Here is a 27,676-nt window from a genome sequence, read left to right as displayed (position 1 = left end):
TGCTTTTAGCAGTGCTACACCATAGATTCCATGCACTGCACAGGTGTGGGACTGTTTTTCTGGGACAAAGGACATCAGACACAGCATGGAGGGGCTCTGCTCCAGAGGAGGAGGCCAGGTCTGCAGGGTGCTGTGTCCTCTAAGAGTTCGAGATGTGAATCCAAGCTGCGTGCCAAAGAGAAAATGTAGTAAAGCTGTGGCGGGGGAGCTGACTGCTCTCACTATTCTGTAAGGGCTGCATGAACAGCAGGGGGGGCGGCGGGGGGAGTGAGATCCCCTGTTTGGGACAAGAGAGTGGGGTGGTGCTATTTACCCCCAAAACCACCAGGTGGGACTTCAGAGAGCAACACAGAGGCCCCCAGTGGAAGAGGGACTCACATACACCAAACCCTGCCAGGTTGAGACTGGCAACTGCTTATTTACCAGGGCAAGACTGACTCTGAGCCAGCAGAGCAGGCTTCTTCTCCAAAGGACCAGCACAGCCAGGATCCCGCATGCACCAAATGTACTGATTACAGAGTGCTTCAAAATGACACCTGCAGTTCTGGTGGAAAGAGGAGCAGGCTTACTTTTTTTTTTTTTTTTTCCTTTTGGAACCAGGTGCATAGTATTTTGTTTGTTTGTTTCATTTCCTTTTCTCTTTTTAATTGTATGCAGTTTCTTTCTTTCTTTCTTTATTTTTTCTTTTTTTCCTTTCTTTTTCTTTGGAATAAGTCTTACAGTTTTTTGATTGCTTGGTTTTTATTGTTCCCTTTCATTTTCTCTTTTTTTCAAATCAGGCTTTTCACCCCCACCCTTTTTTTTCCAGACTTATTTTAACAAACAAATCAATGCACACCTAGTTAAAGGTCCAAAGACTCCACACTGCAACCAAGAAGCACTACAGAGGACTGACCATTGGGAAAGAGCAGCCAAAATGCAACAGCAGAGTGCACACAGCAAATACCAGAAACACTTTCTTTAGTGCCAGGCCTTGGACAATGTATGACTCCTTTTTAATATAACAGTATTCTTGGGGGCAGGAAACATAACAAACTTTCAAAACATACAAATGACGGAAACTTAGCCAAAATTACAAGATGGGGTAATTCTCCCCCCAAAAAAAGGTCAAGAAGAAATCACAGCCAGGGACTTGCTCAAAACAGATAAAAGCAGTATACTGGAATAAGAATTTAGAACAAGTTAGTTATAAGACTACCAGCTGGGCTTGAAAAAAGCACAGGAGACACCAGAGAAACTCTTGTTGCAGAGATTAAAGAACAAAAAACTAGTCAGGATGAAATTAAAAATGCTATAACCAAGATGCAAAACTGACTGGAAACAATCACAATGAGGACCAAAGCAGCAGAGGAGAGAATAGGTGATGCAGAAGATATATTTATGCCCCCAACTTAGAAGCATCCAAATATATAAATCAATTAATAACAAACATAAACTCATTGATAATAATACAATAATAGTAGGAGACTTTAATACCCCATTTACAACAATGGACAGATCATCTAAACAGAAAATTCACAAGGAAACAATGGCTTTGAATGACACACTGGACCAAATGGACTTAAAAGATATATTCAGAACATTCTATCCTAACACAGCAGAATACACATTCTTTCCGAGTGCACACGGAACATTCTCCAGAACAGATCACATACTGGGCCACAATTCAGCCCTCAACAGGTACAAAAAGATCAAGATCATACCATGCATATTTTCAGATCAACACACTATTAAACTTGAAGTCAAGCAAAAGAAAAAAATTGTAAAGCCCTCAAATACATGGAGGTTAAAAAACATCCTACTAAAGAATGGGTTAACCCGGAAATTAAAGAAATAAAAAAATACATGGAAGCAAATGAAAATGAAAACACGACAGTCCAAACTCTTTGGAGTGCAGCAAAGGCAGTCCTAAGAGAAAAGTATATTGCAATTCAGGCCTATCTCAAGAAGAAAGAAAGGTCCCAAATACACAGTCTAACCTTACACCTAAAGGAGCTAGAAAAGGAACATCAAATAAAGCCTAAAGCCAGCAGAAGAAGAGAAATAATAAAGATTAAAACAGAAATTAACTTTATAGAAACAAACAAAAACAAACAAACAAAACAGAGTAGAGCAGATCAATGAAACTAAGAGCTGGTTCTTTGCAAGAATAAACAAAATTGATAAACTCCTAGCCAGACTTACCAAAAAGAAAAAAGAAAGGACCCAAGTAGATAAAATCACGAATGAAAGAGGAGAGATCACAATCAATACCACAGAAATACAAACACTATTAAAAGATACTATGAAAAATTATATGCCAACAAACTGGGTAACCTGGAAGAAATGGACAAATTCCTAGAAACTCACAAACTACCAAAACTGAAACAGGAAGAAAGAAAATTTGAACAGACCCATAACCAGCAAAGAAACTGAATCAGTCATCAAAAATCTCTCAACAAACAAGAATCTTAGGCCAGATGACTGGCTTCCCAGGGGAATTCTACAAGACATTTAAAGAAGAGTTAATACCGGGGCACCTGGGTGGCTCAGTCGGTTAAGCGTCCGACTTCAGCTCAGGTCATGATCTGACAGTTTGTGGGTTTGAGCCCTATGTCAGGCTCTGTGCTGACAGCCCAGAGCCTGGATCCTGCTTCTGATTCTGTGTCTCTCTCTCTGCCCCTCCCCCCCTCTCACTCTGTCTCTCAACATTACATTAAAAGAATTATTCACCATGATCAAGTGGGATTTATTCCTGGACCACAGGGCTGGTTCAATATTTGCAAATCAAGGGGTATAGCTCAGTGGTAGAGCATCTGACTGCAATATTTGGAAATCAAAAATATGATTCACCACATTAACAGAATGGTAAAGACCATATGACCCTGTCAATAGATGCAGAAAAAGCACTTGACAAAATATAGCATCCGTTCTTGATTAAAACCCTCAATAAAGTAGGGTCAGATGGAAAATACATCAACATCGTAAAGGCCATATACAAAAGACCCACAGCTAATATCATCTTCAATGGGGAAAAACTGAGAGCCTTTCCCTATGGTCAGGAACAAGACAAAGGATGCCCACTCTCACCATTACTATTTAACATAGTACTGGAAGTCTTAGGCTCAGCAATCAGACAACAAAAAGAAATAAAGGGTAGGCTCAGTGGGTTAAACATCCGACTTCGGCTCAGGTAATGATCTTGCAGTTCATGGGTTCAATCCCCACATCAGGCTCTATGCTGATAGCTCAGAGGCTGGAGCCTGCTTCCAATTCTGTGTCTCCCTCTCTCTCTGCCCCTCCCATACTCATGCTCTCTCTCTCTCAAAAATAAACATTAAAAAATAAATAAATGACAGACAAATCAGCAAGGAAGAAGTCAAACTTTCATCATTTGCAAATGACCTGATACTATATGTAGAAAACCCAAAAGTTTCTACCAAAAAATTCATAATTAATACATGAATTCAGCAAAGTTGCAGCATGTAAAATAAATGCGAAGAAATCTGTTGCATTTCTATACACCGATAACAAAGAAGCAGAAAAAGAAATCAAGGAATCAATCCCATGTACAATTGCACCAAACACAATTAAGATACCTAGGAATAAAGCTAACTAATAAGGTAAAAGATCTGTACTCTGAAAACTATAGAAGAGTTATAAAAGAAACTGAAGAGGACACAAAGAAATGGAAAAGCATTCTACACCCATGGATTGAAAGAACAAACATTGTTAAAATGTCTATACTACCCAAAGTAATCTACAGATTTAATGCAATTCCCATGAAAATACCACCAGCATTTTTTACAGAGCTACCTCAAACAATCCTAAAATTTGTACGGAACCACAAAAGACCCCAATCGCCAAAGCAATACTGAAAGAGAAAAACAAAACTGGAGGCCTCACAATTCCAGATTTCAAGCTATATTACAAAGCTGTAGTCATTAAGACAGTATGGTACTGGCACAAAAACAGACATATAGATCAATGAAACAGAACAGAAAACTCAGAAATGGACCCACAACTATATGGGCAACTCATCTTCAACATACAGGAAAGAATATCCAATAGAAAAAAGTCTCTTCAACAAATGGTGTTGGGAAAACTGGACACTGACATGCAGAAAAATGACTAGACCACTTTCGAACACCATATACAAAAATAAATTCAAAATGGATTGAAGACCTAAACATGAAACAGGAAACCATCAAAATCCTGGTAGAGAACACAAGCAGCAACCTCTTTGACCTCGGCCAGAGCAACTTCTTACTAAACACATTGCCAAAGGCAAGGGAAAATGAAAGCAAACGTGAATTATTGGGACTTCATCAAGATAAAAAGCTTCTGCACAGAAAAGGAAACAATCAACAAAATTAAAGGGTAGCCTACAGAATGGGAGAAGATATTTGCAAATGACAAATCTGATAAAGGGTTAGTATCCAAAATCCGTAAAGAACTTACAAATTCAACACTCAAAAAAACGCAAACCCAATTAAGAAATGGGCAAAAGACATGAATAGACATCCAAAGACATCCAGATGGCTAACAGACACATGAAAAGATGCTCAACAACTCATCATCAGGGAAATACAAATCAAAACCATGATGAGGGGTGCCTGGGTGGCTCAGTTAGTTGAGTGTCTGACTTCAGCTCAGGTCATGATCTCACGGTTCATGAGTTTGAGCTCTGCATCGCGCTCTCTGCTGTCAGCTACACAGCCCACTTCAGATCCTCTGTCCCCCTCTCTCTCTGCACATCCCCTCCTCACTTTCTCTCTCAAAAATAAATATTTAAAAATAAAATAAAATACATTAAAGAAAAAAACATGATGAAATACCACCTTACACCAACTGAAATGGCTAAAATTAACAACACAAGAAACAACAGGTGTTGGTGAGGATATGGAGAAAGGTGAATCCCTTTGGCAAGCACTGGTGGTGGGAATGCAAAGTGGTACGGCCACTCTGGAGGAATAATATGGAGGTTCCTCAAAAAACTAAAAATAGAACTACCCTACAACCCACCAATTGCACTACTAGGTATTTACCCAAAGAATACAAAAATACAGATTCAAAGGGGCACATGCACCCCAATGTTTATAGCAACATTATCAACAATAGCCAAACTATGGAGAGAGCCCAAATGTCCATCAACTGATGAATGGATAAAGAAGACATATACAATGGAATATTACTCAGCCATCAAAAAGAGTGAAATTCTGCCATTTGCAACAACATGGATGGTGCTAGAATGTATTATGCTAAGCAAAATAAGTCAATTAGAGAAAGACAAATATCATATGATTTCACTCATATGTGGAATTTGAGAAACAAAACAGAAGAGCATAAGGGAAGGGGTGGGGGAAGAGGAGAAAGGGAAACAAACCACAAGAGACACTTAATAGAGAACAAACTAAGAGTTGATGGAGGCCTGTGGGTGGGAGATGGGCTAGATGGGTGATGGGTATTAAAGAGGATACTTGCGATGAGCACACGATGTTGCATGTAAGTGCTGACTCACTGAATTCTACTTCTGAAACCCATATTGCACTGCATATTAACTAATTAAAATTTAAACTAAAAAGAAAAAAAGAGAGAAACTGACTCTTAATTATGGAGAACAAACTGATGGTTACCAGAGGGGAGGTAGGTGGGGGGGATGGGTTAAATAGGTGATGGAGATTAAAGAGTGCCCTTGTCCTGATGAGTAGATGGTGATGTATGTAAGTGGTGAATCACTACAGTGTACACCTGAAATTAATATAACACTGTATGTTAACTGGAATTAAAATAAAAAACCTTAAAAAGTTAAAAAAATAAAAACGTAAAAAAAAGATAATAAATAAACAAATAAATAAATTTTGCCTGTCATGGTTATTTATTATTAGAAGGAGTGTTGGCTAAAAATGACCCAGCTCATCAGAACAACAAACAGAGTCTCCTCTTACACCTTTTAAAAAACTGAAACCTTTCCACACAAACTTATTAGATACTCTCTCCACATGGAAAATACAAAAGGGACATAAAAAAAAAAAATGAGATAAAAATAACTTCTTAGCAAGAAAAATACTTTGAAGTGAAATTAGATGGAATAAATAAAAGTGCTAATAACTTCTATACCTTGAAAATGCCACTCTGTCATATAGTATACTTCAATAAACCAGAGTTTTAGAATTGGGAAATCACAGCTCATATAGGAAACTGAGTCCAGAGAAGTTAAGACAATTGCCATTCACAGAGTTTGCTGGCTACAAAGCCAACTCTTCTGTCACAGGATGGGCCGAGCAATTCTTTCAGAATTCACTCAACAACCACTTACAACAAATAACTAGACACAAACAACAAGAAAGAAACCTACTCTCATTCTAAGTGTCCTCCTATCTCCTTAATGTTCATCTAATAAAACCTGATTTTCTTCACATATCAATTAGAACAATAATTTTCATCAATTTTTTTCTAGATTTAATTACTAATATCCAATGGTGTTGTTTTCAATTCTTTTAGGTTAACAAAAAGTGATGTTTTTACAAGAAAAAAAAGCCTTCCAAATACTAAATAAACATCTGTAAATTTGGACATTATTAAATAATTCAGTTCTAAAGACATTTTTCTGTAAAAATAAAGTATGAATTTTTAAGTTTGCTTTTAAATATGTTACCATCACATATTAAGTAAGCTTTTTCTCAAAAATAACTGTCTAAACAGTAGTTATAATTACAACTTAATTATTAGTTTTGATTAAAAATACTATTAAAATATTAGCCTATTTCAGGACAATAACATTATAGTATTGGGACAGAATATTCAAATAATATACCAGCAGTCCACAGTACCTTCAAGAAATAATTTAGATAGCAAGGAACGCCCTGAACAATCCCTCAGCCATTCAGTACATCTCAGTCTCTAACCCAATTTGATACGTCATCGTGAAAAATTCAAATGTGTTTACATCTCAAGGAAACAAATTTTGCTCCATGGTTTAGCTTGGGCAATTTTAGCTGATGAGTTCAAATGGGTTAACAGTGAGGTAAAGCCACAAAACAAGTAATTCTAGACTACAATAAAAGAAAGACAGTATCTAAGTCAAGAAGAATTAATGCAGACTATTAAAGTCTCCCTTACCTCTCACTGGAATGATAACAGTCGTAAGCATTACATTTACCCCTTATCAAACTAGCTATAAGCTACTCAGTTGGCTATAATAACTAGATACAATTTAACATTCTACTTTGTTAATTATTTTACAAGCATTTCCCACATTTCTATAGAAATGTTACATTTATTATTTTGATGGCTACAATATATTACATTGGATTAATATGCTTAAATCATTTAACCACAAATTACGAGACCAAAGATCATGAACATCTTTATTCTTCAATATACCACTTTAAGAGTTAACCTGACAAAATGGATTTTTACAGACAGGGTAAGGGTGAAGAACCATATTACATAATGAAAAGTAAAGCATTTACAAATGTTTTAGCCTAACCAACAGAATATATGATTATTACTGTCAAATAGTTTAAGGTGTCAAGAGAGGGGCAGAATGAGGATCAAAGGGCAAAAATACAGAAAGACAGTTTTCAGCTCAAAGTAAAGAACATCTTTCAAACTATCAGAATTACTGAAAAAGGTAATGGACTACCACATAAAACACTAAGCAGTGCATCTGAAATCATTCAAAAACAAGTTGAATAATACTTGCCAGAGAGTGCAGACTCTTACACTGGATGAGCAATAGGAGTACATAACCTCTTTGTTTCCTTTCACTAAGCATGTTTAAATATTTAATCTCCTGCCATGTTCCCAGAAATGCACTAGGTGCTAAGTATACAAAAGTTGACAAAACAGACATGGCCATCCCTATGGTTTCTGCAATTAGTCTAGTAACAACAAACAACAAAACAGGCAAACAAGTAACTACAAATCAAAGTCCTGTGAAGGAAAACAACAAAAACAGAAGACTGGGCATCAAGGTAAGCATCTCAGAGGAAGAATATTTAAGTTATAACCTAAAGAAAGAAGAGCTATTTAGACAAAGAGTGCTCTGGCACAATGGAAAGCCACGGAAGGTTATGAGGAAAATGACATGATCTGATTTTCATTCCTAAAAAATCATTCTGGCTGCTTTGTGGAGAATGAATTGGAAGGGAGAAAACACAAAAGCAGGGAAATTAGTTAAGAAGGTAGGTAGGAAGGAGCCCCATTGAGAAATGATGACACACTGGGCAGGGTGAAGTAGATGGATAGAAAGGAGGAGAAGAGTTCAAGATGTAGGCAGGGGGAAACAGGAGCTATAGCACTTGGGTGACAGATTAAATGCAAGGAATGAGGAAAAAGGGAAAGAGAGAAATCAAGGATGACTCTCAGTTTTCCAGCCTGAACAACTAATCAAATGGTGCCACCATTTTCTGAAATGGAAAAACTGGGGGAGAGACGGATTTGGAGTAAAAGGGAAATTAAACTTTAAGTTTCTATGATTTTCTTTAGATCCTTAAAGAAAAAAATTTCTACCAAATATCACTCATTCTCCATTCTCTGCTCTTAAAAAGCAGTTTGTGTAAGGGGAGAAATACTATAAAGGAGACTTGGCCAATGAAAAAAAAATTGGAATACAAATGGAAGATTATTTATCAATGTTAAGTTTAGTGAAGTCCATAATCGTACAGTGGTTAGTTTTTTCTTTTTTAAGCCCTATTCTTAGGAAATACATGTGGATGTACTCAGGGGAAAGTGTCATGACATATGCAACTTATTCTCAAATGCTTGGTGTGTGCAGTGTGTGTGTGTGTGTGTACAAGAGACCATATATATGTACACAGAGGTATATGTACATATGTATATATGCAAGAGAAGAAATAATAAATAGCACAAAATTTTGATAATAGGTGAATCTGGATAAAGATTATTTGGATATTCTTTGTACTATTCTCATTCTTGCAAACTTTCTGTGAGTATGAAAGTATTTCCAAATTTAAAAAATGTAAGCAGTCAATACTATACTTATCTCATTCATGCTAAAGAATTCTAGTTCTTTTCAACCTATTTTATATATATTTCCCCCCAAACCAGCCATCTAGACTTTTCCATTACCAAGAATAGTGTCCCCATCAGGGAGACAAGAAGCATACACGACAGCTCCACAAGGAGAGAGCATGACAAGAAGTGAGGGCTATAACAACAGTGAGGGCTATAACAACAGGCTTACTGCAATTTGCCATCTCCCATGACCTACAATGTCTATATCTCTCTGGAATGTACTAGTTCCTATGACCTGATCTGTATCAGGCTGCTAGATGACAACTCTTTAGTTTTGTATTTCTATTCTCATGTAATATATAGCAATAAAGCTCACCATAGAATCAGCATGTTCATGTGACACCTGCCTTGGTTAAGTGTTCCTCCTGTATGCTCCCATACATCTCTGGGTATAGCAATTATCACATCATTTTTAAGACCATATCCACAAGTATTCCACTTTAATGTGCAGAAAAAACACTCAATGAAAGCTACTAAGTGAAGAAATGAAAGTTACTGAAAAATCTAAATATGTATAACTGCAGTTTTACTAGAAGGTATTTTCTTTCTTTGCCTTGGACACAGCAGCATGTAGAAAGAGTCTTACTCTAATTCCACAGCAAAGGAGACATAATATCTGGGTATTGCTGATAAAAAACTGAAAATGCCTACTCCTGAAACCAATACTACACTGTATGTTAACTAACTTGAACTAAAAAAAAATAAATTTATAAAAGAAATAAAAATAAAAAAATAAAATTGGCATCACACTTAAAAAAAAAAAGAACTGAAAATGCCAATAACAGTACGCACAATCCCCAAATCTTGTCTACTTCAAATAACACAATTATAATTTCATAAAATATGATTAACAAAAGGAAAAAAGTATTGTAGGCTGAGGCCTAAGTATCAACCACACCTTAAAATCAAAGTACATTTATATTTTAGCTATACTCGCTACTGGTCAATCAATGCAGGAACACTTCACTGACAACAAAATACACGTCATAATATTCTAGACAGAACTTTGTTCTCTATTATCATAATCTTTAAGTAAAATTATGTAACGTAAGAATATTCAACTTAATAAACAAATTGAAAACTAATCATTTTACTGTAAAAGGCAGTTTTTCAAATGCTACAATTAAACTTGCCAAAGAATATATGATTAAATGATAATATACATAAAGTGTTCCAAAAACAAAATCATAAAGCAGATATGCATCTTTTAGCAAAATGACTGTATGTTAACATTTCTCTTTTTTTTTTTTTCAGTTTATTTTTTTGAGAGACACAGAAAGAGAGAACCAGCAGAGGAGGGGCAGAGAGACAGAGGGACAGAGGATCCGAATCAGGTTCCATGTTGACAGCAGAGAGCCCAATGTGGGGCTCAAACTCACAAACTGTGAGATCATGACCTGAGCTGAAATTGGACGCTTAACCCACTGAGCCACCCAGGCACCCGGACTGTATGTTAACATTTCAAAATGTCCCAATTATCAAATGCTAAAATACCATTATGAACTCAGCTTGTGAGCTCAAGCCCCGTGTCAGGCTCTGCGCTGATAGCTCCTTTCTCTCTGCCCCTCCCTTGCTTGTGCTCCCTCTCAAAAATAAACAAACATAAAAAAAAAATACTTCTGAGCTTGTAAAATCAACAAAACTTAGGTGAGTCCTGGAGGGCTTGATCTTTTAGCACTTAGAGAAGAACTCAGAGATTCAAATCCAAATACAATTTAAACTGTCAGTTTGGGGGGGTGGGAGGGAGGGGAGGGTGGGTAATGGGTATTGAGGAGGGCACCTTTTGGGATGAGCACTGGGTGTTATATGAAAACCAATTTGACAATAAACTTCATATATTGGAAAAATAAAAAATAAAAAAAAAATAAAACTGTCAGTTTGTCTTTCCAGTCCCTTAGGAATTAGCTCTTCCTCTGTTTCAAGCCTGGTACCGTTTAGGTCTATTTGTGGTTGTGTCATGTCTCTCCTGCACTCATGAGAGCTTCCTGATATTTGGCACATTATGCCTATGTGCTGCCCAAAGTCACTGCTCTGGACTCATCTAGAGATGCCCAAATGCTCCAGTCCAATGTAAAGAATGGTAGGCAGCCCAGCTCAGCCATTAGACCCTTGGCAATGGTGAATATGTGCCTCTAACCATCCTCTTCTGCCCTCTCCCATTAACGAATGAGAGAATACAATATATTCTACTCAGCTGAGTACTCTGTCTACATCCTTGCTATTTTCCTAGTTCCCTTTAGATTTTCCCAACTCATAGAATATAATGCACATCAATTTTTGATAATTCTCAAATCCATCCTGTCTTCTCCAACACCACATTTCTTAATCTAGATTCTTACCATCGCTAGCCAGTATTCTACTAACATAAGTTTCCTTAATTCCCTACCTTCAGCTTTTTCCCTTTAATGCATCCTTTATACTTTTCCCAGACTTAATATTCAAAATTATAAATCTGATTATGTCACTCTTCAGTTTAAAATCCTTCAAGGGCACCTGCCTGCCTCAGTCAAAGGAGAATGTGACTCCTGATCTTGGAGAGTCATGGGTTCAAGCCCCATGTTGGGTATAGAGTTTACTTAAATAAACTTAAAAAAATTAAAAAAAATAAAATCTTTCAATGGCTCTCCAAAGAACAAATGCCATAAAACAGTACTAACAACAGTGGCTGGTACCTACTGAGAACTTGTGTACCAGGTATTTATTTGCATTACCTCATTTAAATCCTACAACAATCCTAAATTAGATATCTTTTATTCTTTTTCTAATGTTTATTTGTTTATTTTTTAAGAAAGACAGAGCATGGGTGGGAGGGGCAGAGAGAGAGGAAGACACAGACTCTGAAGCAGGCTCCAGGCTCCGAGCTGTCAGCACAAAGCCTGACGTGGGGCTCGAACTCACAAACTGGGAGATCATGACCTGAGCCAAAGTTGGACACTCAACCGACTGAGCCACCGAGGTGCCCCAGATATCTTTATTATTCTCATTCTGCATATTTAAGGAGATTGAAACTTGGAGAGGGGCACCTGGGTGGCTCAGCTGGTGAAGCATCTGACTCTTGATTTCGGCTCCGGTAATCATCACGGTCTTGGGATTGAACCTTGTGTTGGACTCCACGACCAGCATTAAAAAACAAACAACAACAAAAACCAACTTGGAGAAATCACATAATCTGTCCATAGATACACAGATAGTAAGCAAGTGTTTCTTTGCAGCTGCTCTCTCCTACCACTACCCACCAAACCCTGCCTTCCACTCACACCAAACCACCCAAGGATCCATTCCCATACTATGATCTTTCAGGACTCCTTACCAGAGTACACACTACTCCCTCAGCTCAAAATACCACTCTGGTCTACTTTGGGGACTCTCTATGAAGCCTTTTTCCTTTTCTCCTCCAGAGAGGAACTCCTAGGCAGAACATTATAAGCCAAAATGATACACACCCCATGTTCAACTTCAAAATGCTACAATACAGAATGCTCAAATACATTTTCCAAGGTAATTTCCAAGTGAGAATCTAGTATCAGCCTGATAAACCTTAAATTTATGGAAAATTAACAAAAATCAACAATACAGCAACAGCAAAAGCCAAAAAAATGTACACAATAATCTTGCAAAATATTCACAATATGTACATATTCAATTATTCTGAAATATATGCTAACTAATTCAGTATATAAGCCACTCAAGTTTTAAAGTAATTTCTTCTGTTAATTTGACTTTTTAAAATGTTACAAGCAAGACAAATTCTATCTAAAATCAAAGAAAGAAAACCAAGAAAAAATCAAAAAACTGAAGAGCTCTTCTTTGACTATACCTGAATTCAGAAAATAATGCTTCAATACGAGAGGACTTGTGCTTATGAAACATATTAGATGATACAGAGGTGGTGACCATGGTACCACCTCTGTAGCATCAGCACATTAGGCCAGTATCTGCCAGAACATGCAATAATGCTATCAGGAGTCTGACCTGATTATGAACTGATGGTTAAAAACATCTCTTCAAAGTACTATTCAAATCTATTAGCTTACAATTCCCCACACTAAAGCTCTCAGTTTTGTCTACTCATAGTCTGAAGCTCCTTCTGTAGTTATCTGCTCTTTAACTGGCATTTGGACACAAAGCACCTAGTGTTACTTTCAAATTTATAATCTCTTCTAGTTCATTAAGAAAATATCCTAAAAGATCATTTCTGGCACTTATCCCAGCAGCAAGACCTCTGCTTCCCTCTATCTTTTCTTGCTTTCCCTTTTGTCTTTAGAAATAACATTCTTAATCCTTAAGAAAATTTATTTTACAAAGCATAAATTATATCTTAACAATATCATCTTATAGAAATACTTAGGAAATTGACCTTTAATGGATACACAAAGATTAGTCCATGGTTCAGGTGCTATTCTAGAGTGGCAGACCTAAAACTATTTTGCCATTGGCATTCCTACAGGATACAACCAACATGAATTTCCTATACAATATTCAGGATTGAGCAGAAGACTTACTTTAAAGGGGCTTTTACAGTGGTTACCAAGGATATCAGAACCTGGCCCAAGGAAACAGTAAAGGGAATGGAGAGGGAAAAGCTCCAACAGCAGGACTTGCCAGCTAATGGAAAATAAGGGATGGGAGAACAAAAGTCAGGATGATTCGCAGGTTTATAATATGAGTAACTGAGTGACTGACAGCATCATTAACCAAGATAGGAAAATGAGGTGAACACAAGGTTCTGGAGAAAAACATGTACTTAATTTTTGATGTTGTAACTTTCAGGTTTTCTGCTAGACAATCAGGTGGACATTTTCAGTAGCAAACCTAAGGACTGGAGTGTTCAAGAGAAAAACAGGGCTGGGGAAATGAACACAAAAGAGATAATGAAAAATGACATGTGTTCCAAGAAAGCACAACAGAATAAAGAAAAAAGAGGTCAGATTGAAAACCCTGGGAAATGAACATTTAGGGATAGGAGTCAGTAAAGACAGCTGAGAAAGAATAGGTTAAGAAAAACAGAAAATAGTGGTGTCATGAAGGCAAAGGATGAGAGGGTGTTATAAATATGGGCATGATCATCAAAAAGGTTCACACTAGACTTAACAAGTGGGAACTACATCCAAGAACAGATACAATTTCAGTAAGTAGAGGAACCAAGAGTAAAAACACTGTTTTTACAGTGGTGGAATGGCTCAAACAAGCAAGGCAAAAAAGGAAAAGTATGAACTGTGTTTGGAACAGAATGTAGAGAGTTTTGCTATAGTGAACAGTTCATGTAGCACAAGAGAAGAAAGGAAGTCTGGTCCAAACGCTTGGCATTCCAGATTGCATTCTATTTTGGATTTTATTCCATGAACAGGAAAAAGAAAGACTTGTACTTTTTTTCTTCTTTCAAAGACAACGAATCGAATCTGCTGGCAGTATTCATGATGAACTGGAATGACAAGAGAGTTAAGGCAAGACAGCTACTAAATAAAGAGTCTAAAATTATCTAGGGCCTGAAAGAGGTTAGTAGTAGCCAAAGTAAGAATTAAGGAGTACATGAAAGACAGAACTCCCAAGGTGTCCTAGATATTCCACTATTACTATACTCATCATATATCACAATAATTCATGGACTGAGACCTTATCTTATTCAGCCTCTCATCACTAGTACTAACAAATCAGGTACATGGGAAGTGACCAAAAAAATGTTTGTTGAATTATAATAAAACTCAGTAATGATAAGATACAAAAGTGAGACTTAAGGATACTATAGAGAAACCAAAGATGGTGCTACAGAAAACACTAACATAGAAGTCAAAATCTGGCTAGAGAATGAGTTTAAGATACATTTAGGGTAGGGGCACCTGGATGGTTCAGTTAGTTAAGCATCCACCTCTTGATTTCAGCTCAGGTCATGATCTCAGTTTATGGGTTCGCCCCTCATTGGGCTCTGCACTGATTGTGCGGAGCCTGCTTGGGATTGGGTCTCTCCTTCTCTCTGCCCCTCCTCTACTTGTTCTCTCTCTCTCTCTCTCAAAATAAATAAATAAATATTAAAATTTTTAGTTAAAATTTTTTTTAAAAAGTAGGTAAATGGTTTAAAAAGCATATGCCTGTGTGGCTGAGTTAGTTAAGTGCCCAACTTTGCCTCAGGTCATGATCTCACAGTTTGTGGGTTCAAGCCCCACATTGGGCTCTGTGCTAGCAGTGCGGACCCTGCTTTGGAGTCTCTCTCTCTCTCCCTCTCTCTGCCCCTCCCCCACTTGTGCACGCACATGCCCTCTCTCTCAAAAATACATAAATAAACTTAAAAAAAAGGTGGGTCAATGTTGAATAATCGTTTGCTTTACTCAAACATTTATTCAACAAAAATTTCTTGAGTGACTATAAGTTTAATGGTGAGGCAAGGGAGACCAGCCATGAAAGCAAATAGAGGAAAATACAGCAAATACTAAAACAAAATAACTGCAAAATGTTGCAGGAACACAGGTAACAGAGAATATAATGAAGGTGGGTTAGAAGAGACATGATGAAAATATGCCTAGAAGTTTTCCTGGAAGAGGAGACTTTTATTTGGGTTTCTAAAAAGATGAAGTGATTTAACAAGGTAGCTAAGTAGTTACATGGCATTCGGGGGGAGAGGAATATTATGTGCAAAAGCACAGAGATGTCAAAGAGTTTCTCATATTCATGGAACCATGATAAAAGATGAAGACCACAACACATGGAGGACTTTCTTCTGTACACTGACAGCAAATTTGACCATTATCCTGTGGTAAGAAACATCAAATGTGCATTAGAACCTAGCAAGGAGCACTCCAAATCCCCTAAAGCAGAATGCAGGTACAGGCTGGAGGTGGGCAAGAAGCAAAAGAAGAAGAAAAAAAAAAAAAAAAAAAAAAAGGTGTCTAACTTCCATAGACAACAGAAAGCCACAGAAGACTTTTAAAGCAACAATAAAACATGATCAGATCTGTGTTTCAGAAACTCAAGTCAGAAGTATGAATAAGCGGCTAATGGAAGAAAATCTGGAGGAAGACCAATGAAGAAGATTTAAAAGCAACTGCAGTAATGCTTCAGCACTAAATATTGACAACTACTTACTCAAACATAAATGAACCACAAAAAGAGGCACATAAAATAATGTAACTGTAATATGGGCTTCCAACCTAAGTTTCTAAACTCATCTCAAACATCAACTCAATAATCAGAAGCAATTACAGTAAAAGTGCAGTCAGGTACATTAGAAAAAAAGGAAAAAGAATGGCCATCAAATTTTTCCCTTAAAAGTACTTAAGAAAATTTTTTTAATTAATTTTTTCCCTTTTTTAAAAAGGTATTTCACAGTAAAACTACTATAACAGAGATTACCAAACCAAAATTTAGAACCACAGGGCAAGCACTGTGCAAAACTGCTGAAGACAATAAACAGGAAGAAGTTACCAAACAAAAAAAGGTTAGCAAAAAAAATAATAAAAAATAAAAAAAGACCATTTAACCCATTTCCTAATAATCTATTAAAAATTTTGTTACTCACATATAAAAACTATAGTTTTGAACTGATAAAAAATTCAACAAATTGGAGGTATGGGGATGTTCTTTAACACCTCTCCCCACTAGCCACTGTCTTAATTTGAAAGAAATAGGTTAATACATAAGGACATATATATGATAATGATAGACTCTGGGTTCACAGATTAGGATTGAATTAATTTCATTTATTTTTCAAAGAAATCGCTCCTTTAATTCTTCTCTATTAGGTCATTCCATAAACTATAAATATTTTTGTATTTATACAAATATACTAGAAAAGCACTCATCTTTTAAGGAAATAACAATTCCTTGACTCCACATCCCCTCTAGTTATCACCCTGTTTTTTCCTCATCTTCAATTTACAGCAAACTCCTTGAAACCAACTCCCTTCCTACAGTTCTCTCTTAAAACTCACTCCAATAAAGTTTTCATGACCACCAAGAACTTGTTACAGTCACCAATGATTTTCATATTGCTAAATCTAACAGTCACATCCTTGTCCTGGATCTAATAAAATCTGCCATAGCTGTTCACTTACTCCCTCCTTAAAACATTTACTTGGCTTCAGGAATACCATTCACTCTTAATTCCCCTCCTTCCTCATGGAATGCTTCTTAGTTTCCTTTGCTAGCTCTGGCTGTCCTTCTCTCTCTCTCTCTTTCCCTGTCAACATTACAGGACCCTAAAGCAAAATCTTTGGGCTTCTTCTACAGCCACACTCTCTCCCTAGATTATCTTAATCAGTTCTCAGGGTATTAAATACTATCTCCATGTCCATGACTTAAAATTTCTATCTCCAGGGGCTCCTGGGTGGCTCAGTCCGTTAAGAGTCCGACTCTTGATTTTGGCTCAGGTCATGGTCTCGTGGTTCACAGGTTCAAGCCCCACATCGGGCTCTGCATTGACAGTGTGGGGCCTGCTTGGGATTCTCTTTCTCCCTCTCTCTCTGCCCCTCTCTGCCTCCCACCCTCCTTCCCTCCCTCACTCCCTCCCTCCCTCTCTAAATAAATAAATAAATAAATAAATAAATAAATACTTTTTATCTCCAGCCCAGACCTCTGCCCTGAACTGCAGACTCATGTATACCTTGTACCTTGTCTGGACAGTATCTCCACTTGGATTGCTAACTTAACATAACCAAAATTAAACTATTTCCCATCTGCTTCTCCTGAAGTCTTCACCAACTTGACAAATGGCAGCTCCATTTTTTCCAGTTAGTCAGGAAAAAAACAATGAACAGACACATCCAATTCACCATCAAATTCTGTTGGCTTTGATTTCAAAATGTATACAGACTGTAAGCACTTCTCTCAATTCCTGCCTAAAATCGCTATCATCTCCCACTCTGGATTGCTGCTGGAGCCTGCTGAATGATCTCATTATACCCACCTTCAGACATTCTCTACATAACTGTTGAGAGGTCTATTTAAAACAAGTCAAAACTCTTTAAATGCTTCCCACCTTCAGAGTAAAAGCCAAAGTCCTACTGGCCTACAAGGCCATATATCATCTATCATGCACACCTCTCCCAGCACCCTCTATGGCCCCCCACCTCATCTTTCACCAATCATCCCCCCCAATGCCTCCGCTGATCTACTTGCCACTCCTCAAACAAGACAAGCATGCTTCAGACACGAGACATCTGCACTTGCTTCGTCTTCCTCAACTACTCTCTCCCCTAATAGCTGCACAGATTAGATCATCACAATCTCACTTCTTCCATGTTTCTGCTCAAATACCATTCATCACTGCAGCCTTCTCTAACCATCTTACATAAAATAGCAGCATCCTGGGGCGCCTTGATGGCTCAGTCGGTTAAGCCTCCCACTCTTGATTTCAGCTTAGGTCATGATCTCAGTTTGTGGGATCGAGCCCCATGTCAGGCTCTGTGCTAACAGTATGGAGCTTGCTTGGGATTCTCTCTCCCCATCTCCCCCGCTCACCTCCCCCTCAAATAAATAAACATTAAAAAAAATTTTTAATTAAAAAAAAAACAGCAGCATCCTCCTTACATGGTCTCTCTGCCTTATTCTGCTTTGCTTTTCTCCACAGTAGTATAATAGCTGACATATTACATATACACTTGTTTATTTTCTGTATCTTGTCATTAGAATGAAAGTTGCACAAGGGCAGAAAAGGCATTTTCTTCACTGCACTATTATTACCAAGTGCTCAGTGGGTATTTCTTGAATGGATGGATGGCATGAATCAGGAAAATCTAGACTGGTCTCAAAGATTGGGTTGAGCAAATTTACAGTGTGGAACTTCTCAAGTCTTGGAAAAATGTTGACTGCAAAAGTGACTATGAAATGAAGAAAATAAACCCTAGAAAAAAATTTAAAATAAGAATAAAAGGAAGAATAAGGAAAAAAAAATGGCCATCTCTGCCTCCCCACTCTCTGTAAAGAAATATTACCAGGCTATGTTTCCTATAACCTTGCCTATCAACTCAGATCAAAGTATCACCAGACCCATCCTACACTTAAACAGCTGTTACGAATAGTTCCTGCTTTTCTAAACTATGGTTGTCAGAGAAAAGTGTAACTGCCAACCATAACACTGTCTGCCAAGACATAATGGTCAGTGAAAGCTCTCAAATTTCCCCAAAGCACTCAGGCTGCAACCAAATATCATTAATATGATGACAACAACAATTCAAAGTACCTTCTGGTGTCTGCCTATCTTAGTTGTCCCTAGTGTATTCACTAGGGGGTCAGTCATCAAAGACTGTGTTATCTTGATATGGTGGGGAGAAGGGTATGGGGGAGGAGGGAAGGGGGGAAGGGAGAGAAGGAAACAGAGAGAAAAGGAGGAGAGGGAGAGAGAGAGAGGGAATGAATGAGAATTAATTCAAAGAAACATGACCTACATTTATTTTTTGTATTTTACAGAGATGTAGATTGCCAGGGAATAAAAAGCATCTACTAAGCTACAAAGGTATCACCATTACAGAAGGACCAAAACCCTGAGACATCCAGCATTCCTTAGCTAAAGAGCTGTCTTGCATTTCCCATCCCCACACACAGAACTGAAGATATAGGGCAGGAGGCCATGCCAAATTGGACAGTTGGGAACAGTGATTGTGGAGAGGAGGACAGTAACAACTAAAGTAAGGCAGGGAAGAGAAAAGTAATTAGCCATTTTTTTTCTCTTTTCCCCTTCCCATCGTACTTACCAAGTATAAAAACCAGCCAGATGAAAACTGGGAAGAAAAAGGCAGCAAGTTAAGAATAAGGATGCTTTGAAGCAAATAATAGCAGAAGAAATCAAGTACAAATTCCTTTCCTAAGCGGCTCTTTGAAAACCAATCATATGAAATGTTAGGAAATGACCAAGGAAATTTAAAACAAGCCCCCACACCTTAGATAACTATAAAACAGTACAAAGAGAACAAAGATTATTAATTATTTGGAATGATGATCCTGGAGCATTTTTAAGATCAACAATCCTCAAAGATGGTCCAACGATCAAACTGATCAACATGGAAAAGTAAACAGGTTAAAACTTCAGCTTTCATGAATCCAGTCTTTAAGAATCCTCTGGCTTCTCTGGGGCGCCTGGGTGGCTCAGTTGGTTGGGCGATCAACTTTGGCTCAGGTCATGATCTCGCAGTGAGTTGAGCCCTGTGTCAGCTCTGTGCTGACAGCTCAGAGCCTGGAGCCTACTTCAGATTCTGTGTCTCCCCCTCTCTCTACTGCTGCTCATGCTCTGTGTCTGTCTGTCTATCAATAACATACAAATGTTAAAAAAAATTTTTTAATAAAAATAAAAATCCTCTGGCTTCTCGAGGGGAAAGTAGGCAATGGGTATTGAGCAGGGCACTTGTTAGGATGAGAAAGAAAGAAAGAAAGAAAGAAAGAAAGAAAGAAAGAAAGAAAGAAAGAAAGAAAGAAAGAAAAGAAAAGAAAAGAAAAGAAAATCCTCTGGCTTCTCAATGGTTTCAAACCTCAAAACAACCAATCAGAAGTCTTGAAAGTCAGAGGAGTAACTCTGGGGGCATGCAAAAAAAGCAATCAACTCAGCAGAGAAGATTTGTCAATCGACTTAAAAGAAAGGAGGGTTCGGATTGGTTGCTCTCAATAGGCTGAGTCATGTCCCAGCATCAGCACCAGTAGCAGGCAGATGTTAAGCTAAAAGAAGCAGGAGACCATAGGATACTCTGAGAAAGTGTGGAAGGAAAAAGTGGGTAGCAAAGTAAAGACAACTTAGCTCTATATAACCGCTGGTCATCAGCGTATCACAGTGGGACACAACAACCAGAATTGTTTGTAGCCTGAAGTGGCACTTTGTATTTACTTTTGTGCTAATACTTCCCTCTCCGTAACACTCCTCCCCCATCTGGCACTGATGGGTCTCCCTGCTCCTCCCTGGCAGTTGTCACTTTCTAGAGCTCCTCTTCCTCCATCCATTCTTTGATGTGGGTGATTTGGTGTTTCCCACCCCCACTTCAGTCTCCTGCCCTCTTCCTGTATTAGTTCATCCTGTATTAGTTCATGCCTTCTACTCAGTCCCTGCCCTTGAAAAGCACACAATCCAGTGGGGGAGGTAGATGTGTCACTAGATTAGATGCAAATACATCACAGTCAATGCCATAAAAGAAATATGACAAAGTGTTTGAAGCACATATTCATCTGTCATTACCCTACTGCATATCTTCCAAATCAACACTCCAGCTTCCTACTCTCTTGTAAATCAGTTACTAAGTCCTGTATCTTTCCATAAAATCCCCTGATCTCCAAATCCACTTTGCAGTTCAGGCTTTATTTCTCATATGACCTATTGCAACCACTTCCTATCAGAAACACAATTCAATATATTTCCACACCACCACATCAGCCAACTCCCTAAAAGACAAACCCTATCATCCCCTTACTTTGAAACATCTAATATCATTCCAATGCCTACGAGATAAAGTTCGAATCCTTAGCACAAAAAATAAGATAATACACTTCTCAAACACACCATTTTAAAAGTAGACAGACTAAGCTCTAGTTCCACTGCTTACTAGCTGTGTTACCTTTGGCAGGTCACTCTACCTCTCTAAGCTTCCTCATTTGCAAAGTGAGGATATGAAGAACCTACCTCTTACAGTTGTTACGGGAATCAAGAAAGCAACTCCAAGCCAAGTACCACAACAGTACCCAGCATTCAACCAATGTTAACTATTACCCTGGGATATCTCATCTATCTAGCATGTCTCACTCCCCAAAGGACGCAGATAACCGAAGTTTTACTCTCATATATTTTACAATGATTAACAAACAGTAAGAGTTAAATCAGAAATGACCTTCTGGTTAACCATGACCTAACAGGAACTTCATTTAACCAAAATACGCTTTCCTCAAAATTTACTATAACTTATTTAGAAACAAGTACCCATTTACAAAAAACAAAACAAAATAAAAAACTAGCTTTGTTTTGTTTCCTATTCAAGTTCAGGAAGAAAAAAAAGCTGCAACTTACCAACAGAAACTCACTTAGAGATTTTTTTTTTTTTTTAATTTTTTTTTTTTTAACGTTTATTTATTTTTGAGACAGAGAGAGACAGAGCATGAACGGGGGAGGGCCAGAGGGAGGGAGACACAGAATCTGAAACAGGCTCCAAGCTCTGAGCTGTCAGCACAGAGCCTGACGCGGGGCTCGAACTCACGGACCGCGAGATCATGACCTGAGCCGAAGTCGGCCGCTTAACCGACTGAGCCACCCAGGCGCCCCTCACGTAGAGATTTTTAAGAATGTGATTCTCTATAGTATTAAACCACATAAACTAAATTCAATCTCAACTGCATATATAATTTTCTAAAGATATACACATGTAACAAAACAAACTCAAGAAGCTTAAAAAAATACAAGTGTGCATCAGATGATGGAGTGACATTCATTCTCACACTTCACAATCAAAAGATGAAATCACGAAAATTTTTTGTAAGTCAGTGATTTTTAATAATTTTCAAAACTGCTGGGATGCCTGGGTGGCTCAGTCGGTTGGGCATACGATTTCGGCTCAGGTCATGATCTTGCAATTTGTGAGTTTGAGCCCCACATCGGACTCTGTGCTGACAGCTCAGAGCCTGGAGCCTGCTTCGGATTCTGTGTCTCCCCCTCTCTCTGCCCCTCCCATGTTCTTGCTCTGTCTCTCTATAATAAATAAATGTTAAAAAAAATTTTTTTTAATAATAATAATTTTAAAAACTGCCAAATTCACAATAACAAAACAGATCAGAAACATTTTAGGAGATTCATATTTATGATGTTAAGTGATAATGAAAATCGGTAAAAAGATTCCAATAAACTTATGGGCAAAGGACAAACAATTCATACACTTGATCTTAGCCAAAAGGCCGAGAAGCGATTCAAACAATTCATACAAAGGAGAAAGTAAAACCAGAAAAATACTGCATTTGCTTTTCTATTGTGAATAGTTATGTTAGGCAGTAGACAGATGTTAGGCAGTAGATAGTCTTACACCTATTTAAAAAAAAAAAAAAACTTTTAAAACAAAAACCTATAAAAGTATGACAAAACTGGTCAACTAAACAGCAAGAGGCAATGTAAATCAATTAAAAAAAAAAAAAAAACCTTTCACGGCACTTGGGTGGCTCAGTCTCTTAAGCATCTGACTTTGGCTCAGGTCATTATCTCAGGGTTTGTGAGTTCGAGCCCCATGTTGGGCTCCATGCTGATAGTGCTTCATGTTGACAGTGTAGGGCCTGCTTGGGATTCTCTCTCTCCCTCTCTCTCTGCCTCTCCCCCATCTTCTCTCTTTCTTTCTCTCTCTCTCTCAAAATAAATAAACTTTTAAAAAGTAAAAATAATAAATAAATAAATCTTTCAGAAATAAATTCGGCAATATTTTCCAAAAGTGACAAAAACTTTCAGACCCTCTGACCTTGTAATTCCCCCTCCTGGGTCTTTAGCCTAAAGGAAAGAAGCAAAACATAGCACAGCTATATGATAACTGTTTTACTTGCAAAGCAAGAAATAACTTGGATGTCCAACTATTATAAATAAGTAACTCAATTCACTGCAACATTGTAAAATTTAAATGTGCAAAAATTATAGCAAAAATAAAACATTAAATATGAAAGCAATATTAAACATTACGCTTTGATTATAGTATAAAATCACATATATACGGTGAAAAATAAAAAATAAACATTTTTTTTTTATTTCTTTCATCATTAAGTTGTTTGTAAAATAAAAATCCTATTGGAATTGATCAGGCCCACTACAGTAAGTACACATTTCAGAAGCATAAAACCACAAGCATCAATTTTTTTCCCAAAAAACCTATCACATAGACAAGTAATCAGATAGGCTCTTCTCACATACAGACTAGCCACACATGTAATTTTAGCCATGCTATTAGCCATCTGTAACCTTACTATATTAAAATCTCATTTTACCATCAAAACGTAACTGTATGAGGGATCTCCATATGGTGAGCAGAAGCCACTTGTTATGGGGCATCTGGAGAGAGAGCCCCAAGCACTGAGGTTAAAAACTATCCAGCCAAGCAGAGTAGTGAAGGTTAGGTTTCTCCCCTATCCCCAAATGAATTATCATGTTTCTCACCACTCAAGGGCTCTAAGTTTCTAAGAGTGGCAGCTAAGCATTCAAGGAGGGAGAAAATATAAGCCGATTTGTTCTCCTTCTGAAAAATTGGCAGCTTCCTCATTTTCCCCCTAAAGCACCATGAAGGAATGAAAAATACACAAGCATGAGGTCTGAAGATGTGGGGTCCCAGTGACTCTAAACAACCTAAATAAGACACTTGCCCTTTCAAGCATCAGTTAATGGGTAAAATTTTTTAAGCTAAACCGAATAATTCATTAATTCTTTCAAGTTCAACATTCTATTAATAGACCCCCTTTACTAATACATGTCTACGCCTCTCAAAACCTTCCACTCAAAATTGCAGAATAATTATTAAGACTTATCATTAGGAAACTGAGAGCAAAGGTAAAATACACAAATAGTCAAAAGGCTTGAATTGTATCCCAGCTCTGTCCCTTTCTACCTGCAAGACCTGGGGCAAATCACTTTGCCTCAAAATAAACTCTTAAAATCAAAGAAGCAGGAATCCTTACTGGCCATGCCTTTTTTAGTCTTGCATTATAAAATGTATTGTTTTTTTGCTGTCATCACTAGGATTTCATTCCCAATCAGCAACAATTTTGACTGTCTTCATGGAAATTTAAAGGTACCTTATGCATTCATCTTTTCCATGTTTTCCGATATTGAAAGAGATCGTTCACAAAGTCTGCCTATCTTAAACTTACATTTAAGATCAAGAGCATTCCTCAAAAATGTAATCAATAAATCGTTTTTGAGTACCTGTGCCACATAACAGTAAATGTTAGCATTGAAGGAACCCAAAGGTCTGATGGAGACAGACATATAAACAAATCATTACTAACAGATGCTAAACGAAGAATGCATGATGTAGTACTGGATCAGTCAAGACAAGGGGGATAAGATTTCTGGACCATTTTCAGAGGTGATGTTTTCGGTAGATCTTGAAGAGCAAATTGTTTACTAAGTAGAGAAGAAGTCTCAATAGAGAGAACAGTGTAAAACCACAAAGGAAGATGTCATCTTCAGAGAACTCTTAAGTAGTGTCTGTATGGAGAGGAGAGCAAAATGGCAGAAATGAAATTAGAAACGTTCACAAGTTATCAGAAATCTCAAAGGACTTTGACTTTTATCAAATACAGATTATGTACAGTCACTGACGGACTTTTACACGGGGAATCAAAGTCCCCTTCTATTTAGCATACAAAGGAGTTGAGTTGGCAACAAACAAAAAAATGCAGGTCTCGATATGGAAATACAGAATAAATGGTTGTTGTTTTAAATGAAGAGTGCCTGCTCTCAGGATGGCTTCTAGCGGTTTCTTACCATGAAGTTTCTTTACACGGAAGTAAAAGAATATGAATTATGGCTAAAAGGTTCTTAAGAAAGTGTGTGTGTTTTGCCTAAAGAGAATACTAAAGCAAATAACCAAATAACACTAAAGAGCTTTAATAAATCTCAAGAGGCAAACCGTAATAATGTCTGAGAAGACTAAGTACAGGCAAAACATTCAAGAATGTTTAAATCTTTATCTTATACTGATTGCAGATAAAACCAAGTTTTGTGCAGGAGGAGGGTATCTTAAATTCCTTTTGGTTAAAGAGCTGTCCCACCAAAATCTTTAGTCTACAAGAGGATTTTTTTTTTTTTTTTTGTGACTGGCAAAATTAGTTCCATTCTATTTTAATTCTCAGGAGAAAAAGAGAAAAGGAATGCTTTTTCAAATGACTATTCTGAAAGGACTGAAGCTCAATTCAGCTCACCAATGAGAGTGAAATATCCACATTTCAATCTCTGACCACGAAGAGTCCCTGCATCAGTAATTGCCACACGGCTAAGGCCTAGTGCTGGAACAGCAAGCCTAATTGGCTGGGTAGCCTACAAAGATGAATTTGCAATTATTGAAATTCAAACTCAAGCTTAGCCACTAACGACTACCTCAAAGGAGTCATTCTTCCTTTTACTTTGATAAAAAAAAAAAAATAGGTACATAAAAAAACATACATATATATATATGTATGTATATGTATGTATGTATAAAAACAGCAGATGTCAAAAGGAGAGAGAAGCAGCATCTGAACCCATGGCAATGGTGTGGTCCATCAAAGTTTGATCTAAGGATGTGTTTTAAGGTGTGTCTTTGTTTTGGCCCAGCAATTAAAAAAACAAACAACAACAACAACAACAAAAAAAACCCCAACAGTCATTCGGGGCACCCGGGTACTTTCCCCCTGTCAACCCTCGCAAGCATCCTGGCTCTGAAATCACTGGGTAACTTGGCCTCGCCCTGATTTCTCCTAAGAGAAAGGCGCACCCCCAGCGCCTGAGGCCCCCTGCGCGCCTGTCACAGCCCGCGGGGTGGGGGGCGTCCGGCCTCTAGCCTCCAAGCTCGCCCCTCCTCAGGCGGCTTGCGGGGACCTCGAGACGATGCCGGGAGGGCGGGAGGCCTGAGAGCGTCACAGCCTCACCCTAGGTGCCTGGGCCCGAGACCCGCCGCGCCCCCCGCCCAGGGCTGTCGCAGACGCCCGCCCCGCCCCGACTCCGGTCCCGGCTCCCGCCCGACCCTGACTCTCACCGTGCGGAGGTCACGCTGCCTCCCCGGCCGCGGCCCGGCTGCGGGTCGCCCAGTGACCTACGGGCCCAAGGACCGCAGGTGAGGCGAGGGACCGCCCGTCACATCCCCGCCGGCCGCGCAGCCAAACCTGCAGCAGCCAGCATCGCGTCCGCGGCCTGAGGGAGCGCCTGACTCGAGAGATACCGCGCCCCCTCCCTTGGCCGGCACCCGCCTGGACTCCGCCCTCCAGGGCCCGCGCACCGCGCGCGCGCAGCCCCGCCCCCCGGGACCCGCGTGCGCAGTCGCGAGCCTCACGGGGCCAGGCCCCGCCTTCAGATCCGCCCCCTCGCCCGACTCCGGCCTCAGCCCACCCCTAGCCCCGCCTCCACCCCGCGCCAGAAATCCCCAGGCTCCGCCTTCACTTCGGGACCGCCCCTCTCCACTGACCTTGCTTTTCTGCACCCTGACTCAGGTGTCCGCTAGACTGAACCCGTGATGCCAGCCCTGCAGCTGACCGCTTTAGCCGGGGCCTCGGACTAACATTTGCTGCTTGACCGCGGTCAGACCTGTCAACTCCACTTCCTGACCATGAGAAGTTAGTAGTCTGAGCTTTGGGACTGACATGGGCTCCGCTCCCACCTTTCAGCGGTGTGGACGCTTCCAGCATTTGTGTCCATCCCGATTCCCTGCCCTCCCATGCTCTGGCGCATGCCTGAACCATACACCCAACCTACCACACCAAAACAGGGGATCTTGCTGAGGCTGAGCGGAAGGAAGGGGCAACCCCAAGTGCTGAGATTTGCGGCATCTCCATGGCGCAATCTGGGTTCCTTTTGCCAGGAACCGCCTTAGAATTCCCATCACCCACAGGCCTGTTCCTTTCCTTTCTTTCTCAGCAGCTGGGCCTGCCTTGAATATCCTGGAGGTCTCCGAGGTCTGGCTGAGTGTTAAAGTCCTGCAAGCTGCACATATGTGACAAATAGACTAGCAGCTCACTGAAATCCTTGTGGGCCAACACT

General features: G+C 38.9%; 1 protein-coding gene across 2 annotated transcripts in view; it reads right to left on the bottom strand.

Moving 5' to 3' along the window:
* Positions 1-26,805, bottom strand: part of CCSER2 (coiled-coil serine rich protein 2) — a 186,860-nt gene extending 160,055 nt beyond the window's left edge. The window contains exon 1 of one of the 2 annotated variants that reach the window (XM_042907896.1): positions 26,679-26,805. The gene's annotated coding sequence lies outside the window, so the exon portion shown is untranslated. The remainder of the gene's footprint in view (positions 1-26,678) is intronic. The other variant, XM_042907895.1, reaches the window with a different exon arrangement.
* Positions 26,806-27,676: the final 871 nt, after the last annotated feature.

This window comes from Panthera leo, chromosome D2 (assembly GCF_018350215.1).
Source record: "Panthera leo isolate Ple1 chromosome D2, P.leo_Ple1_pat1.1, whole genome shotgun sequence".
NCBI classification, from domain to species: domain Eukaryota; kingdom Metazoa; phylum Chordata; class Mammalia; order Carnivora; family Felidae; genus Panthera; species Panthera leo.
The sequence above is the reverse complement of the archived record's forward strand: the minus strand, read 5'-3'. Positions and strand labels throughout refer to the sequence as shown.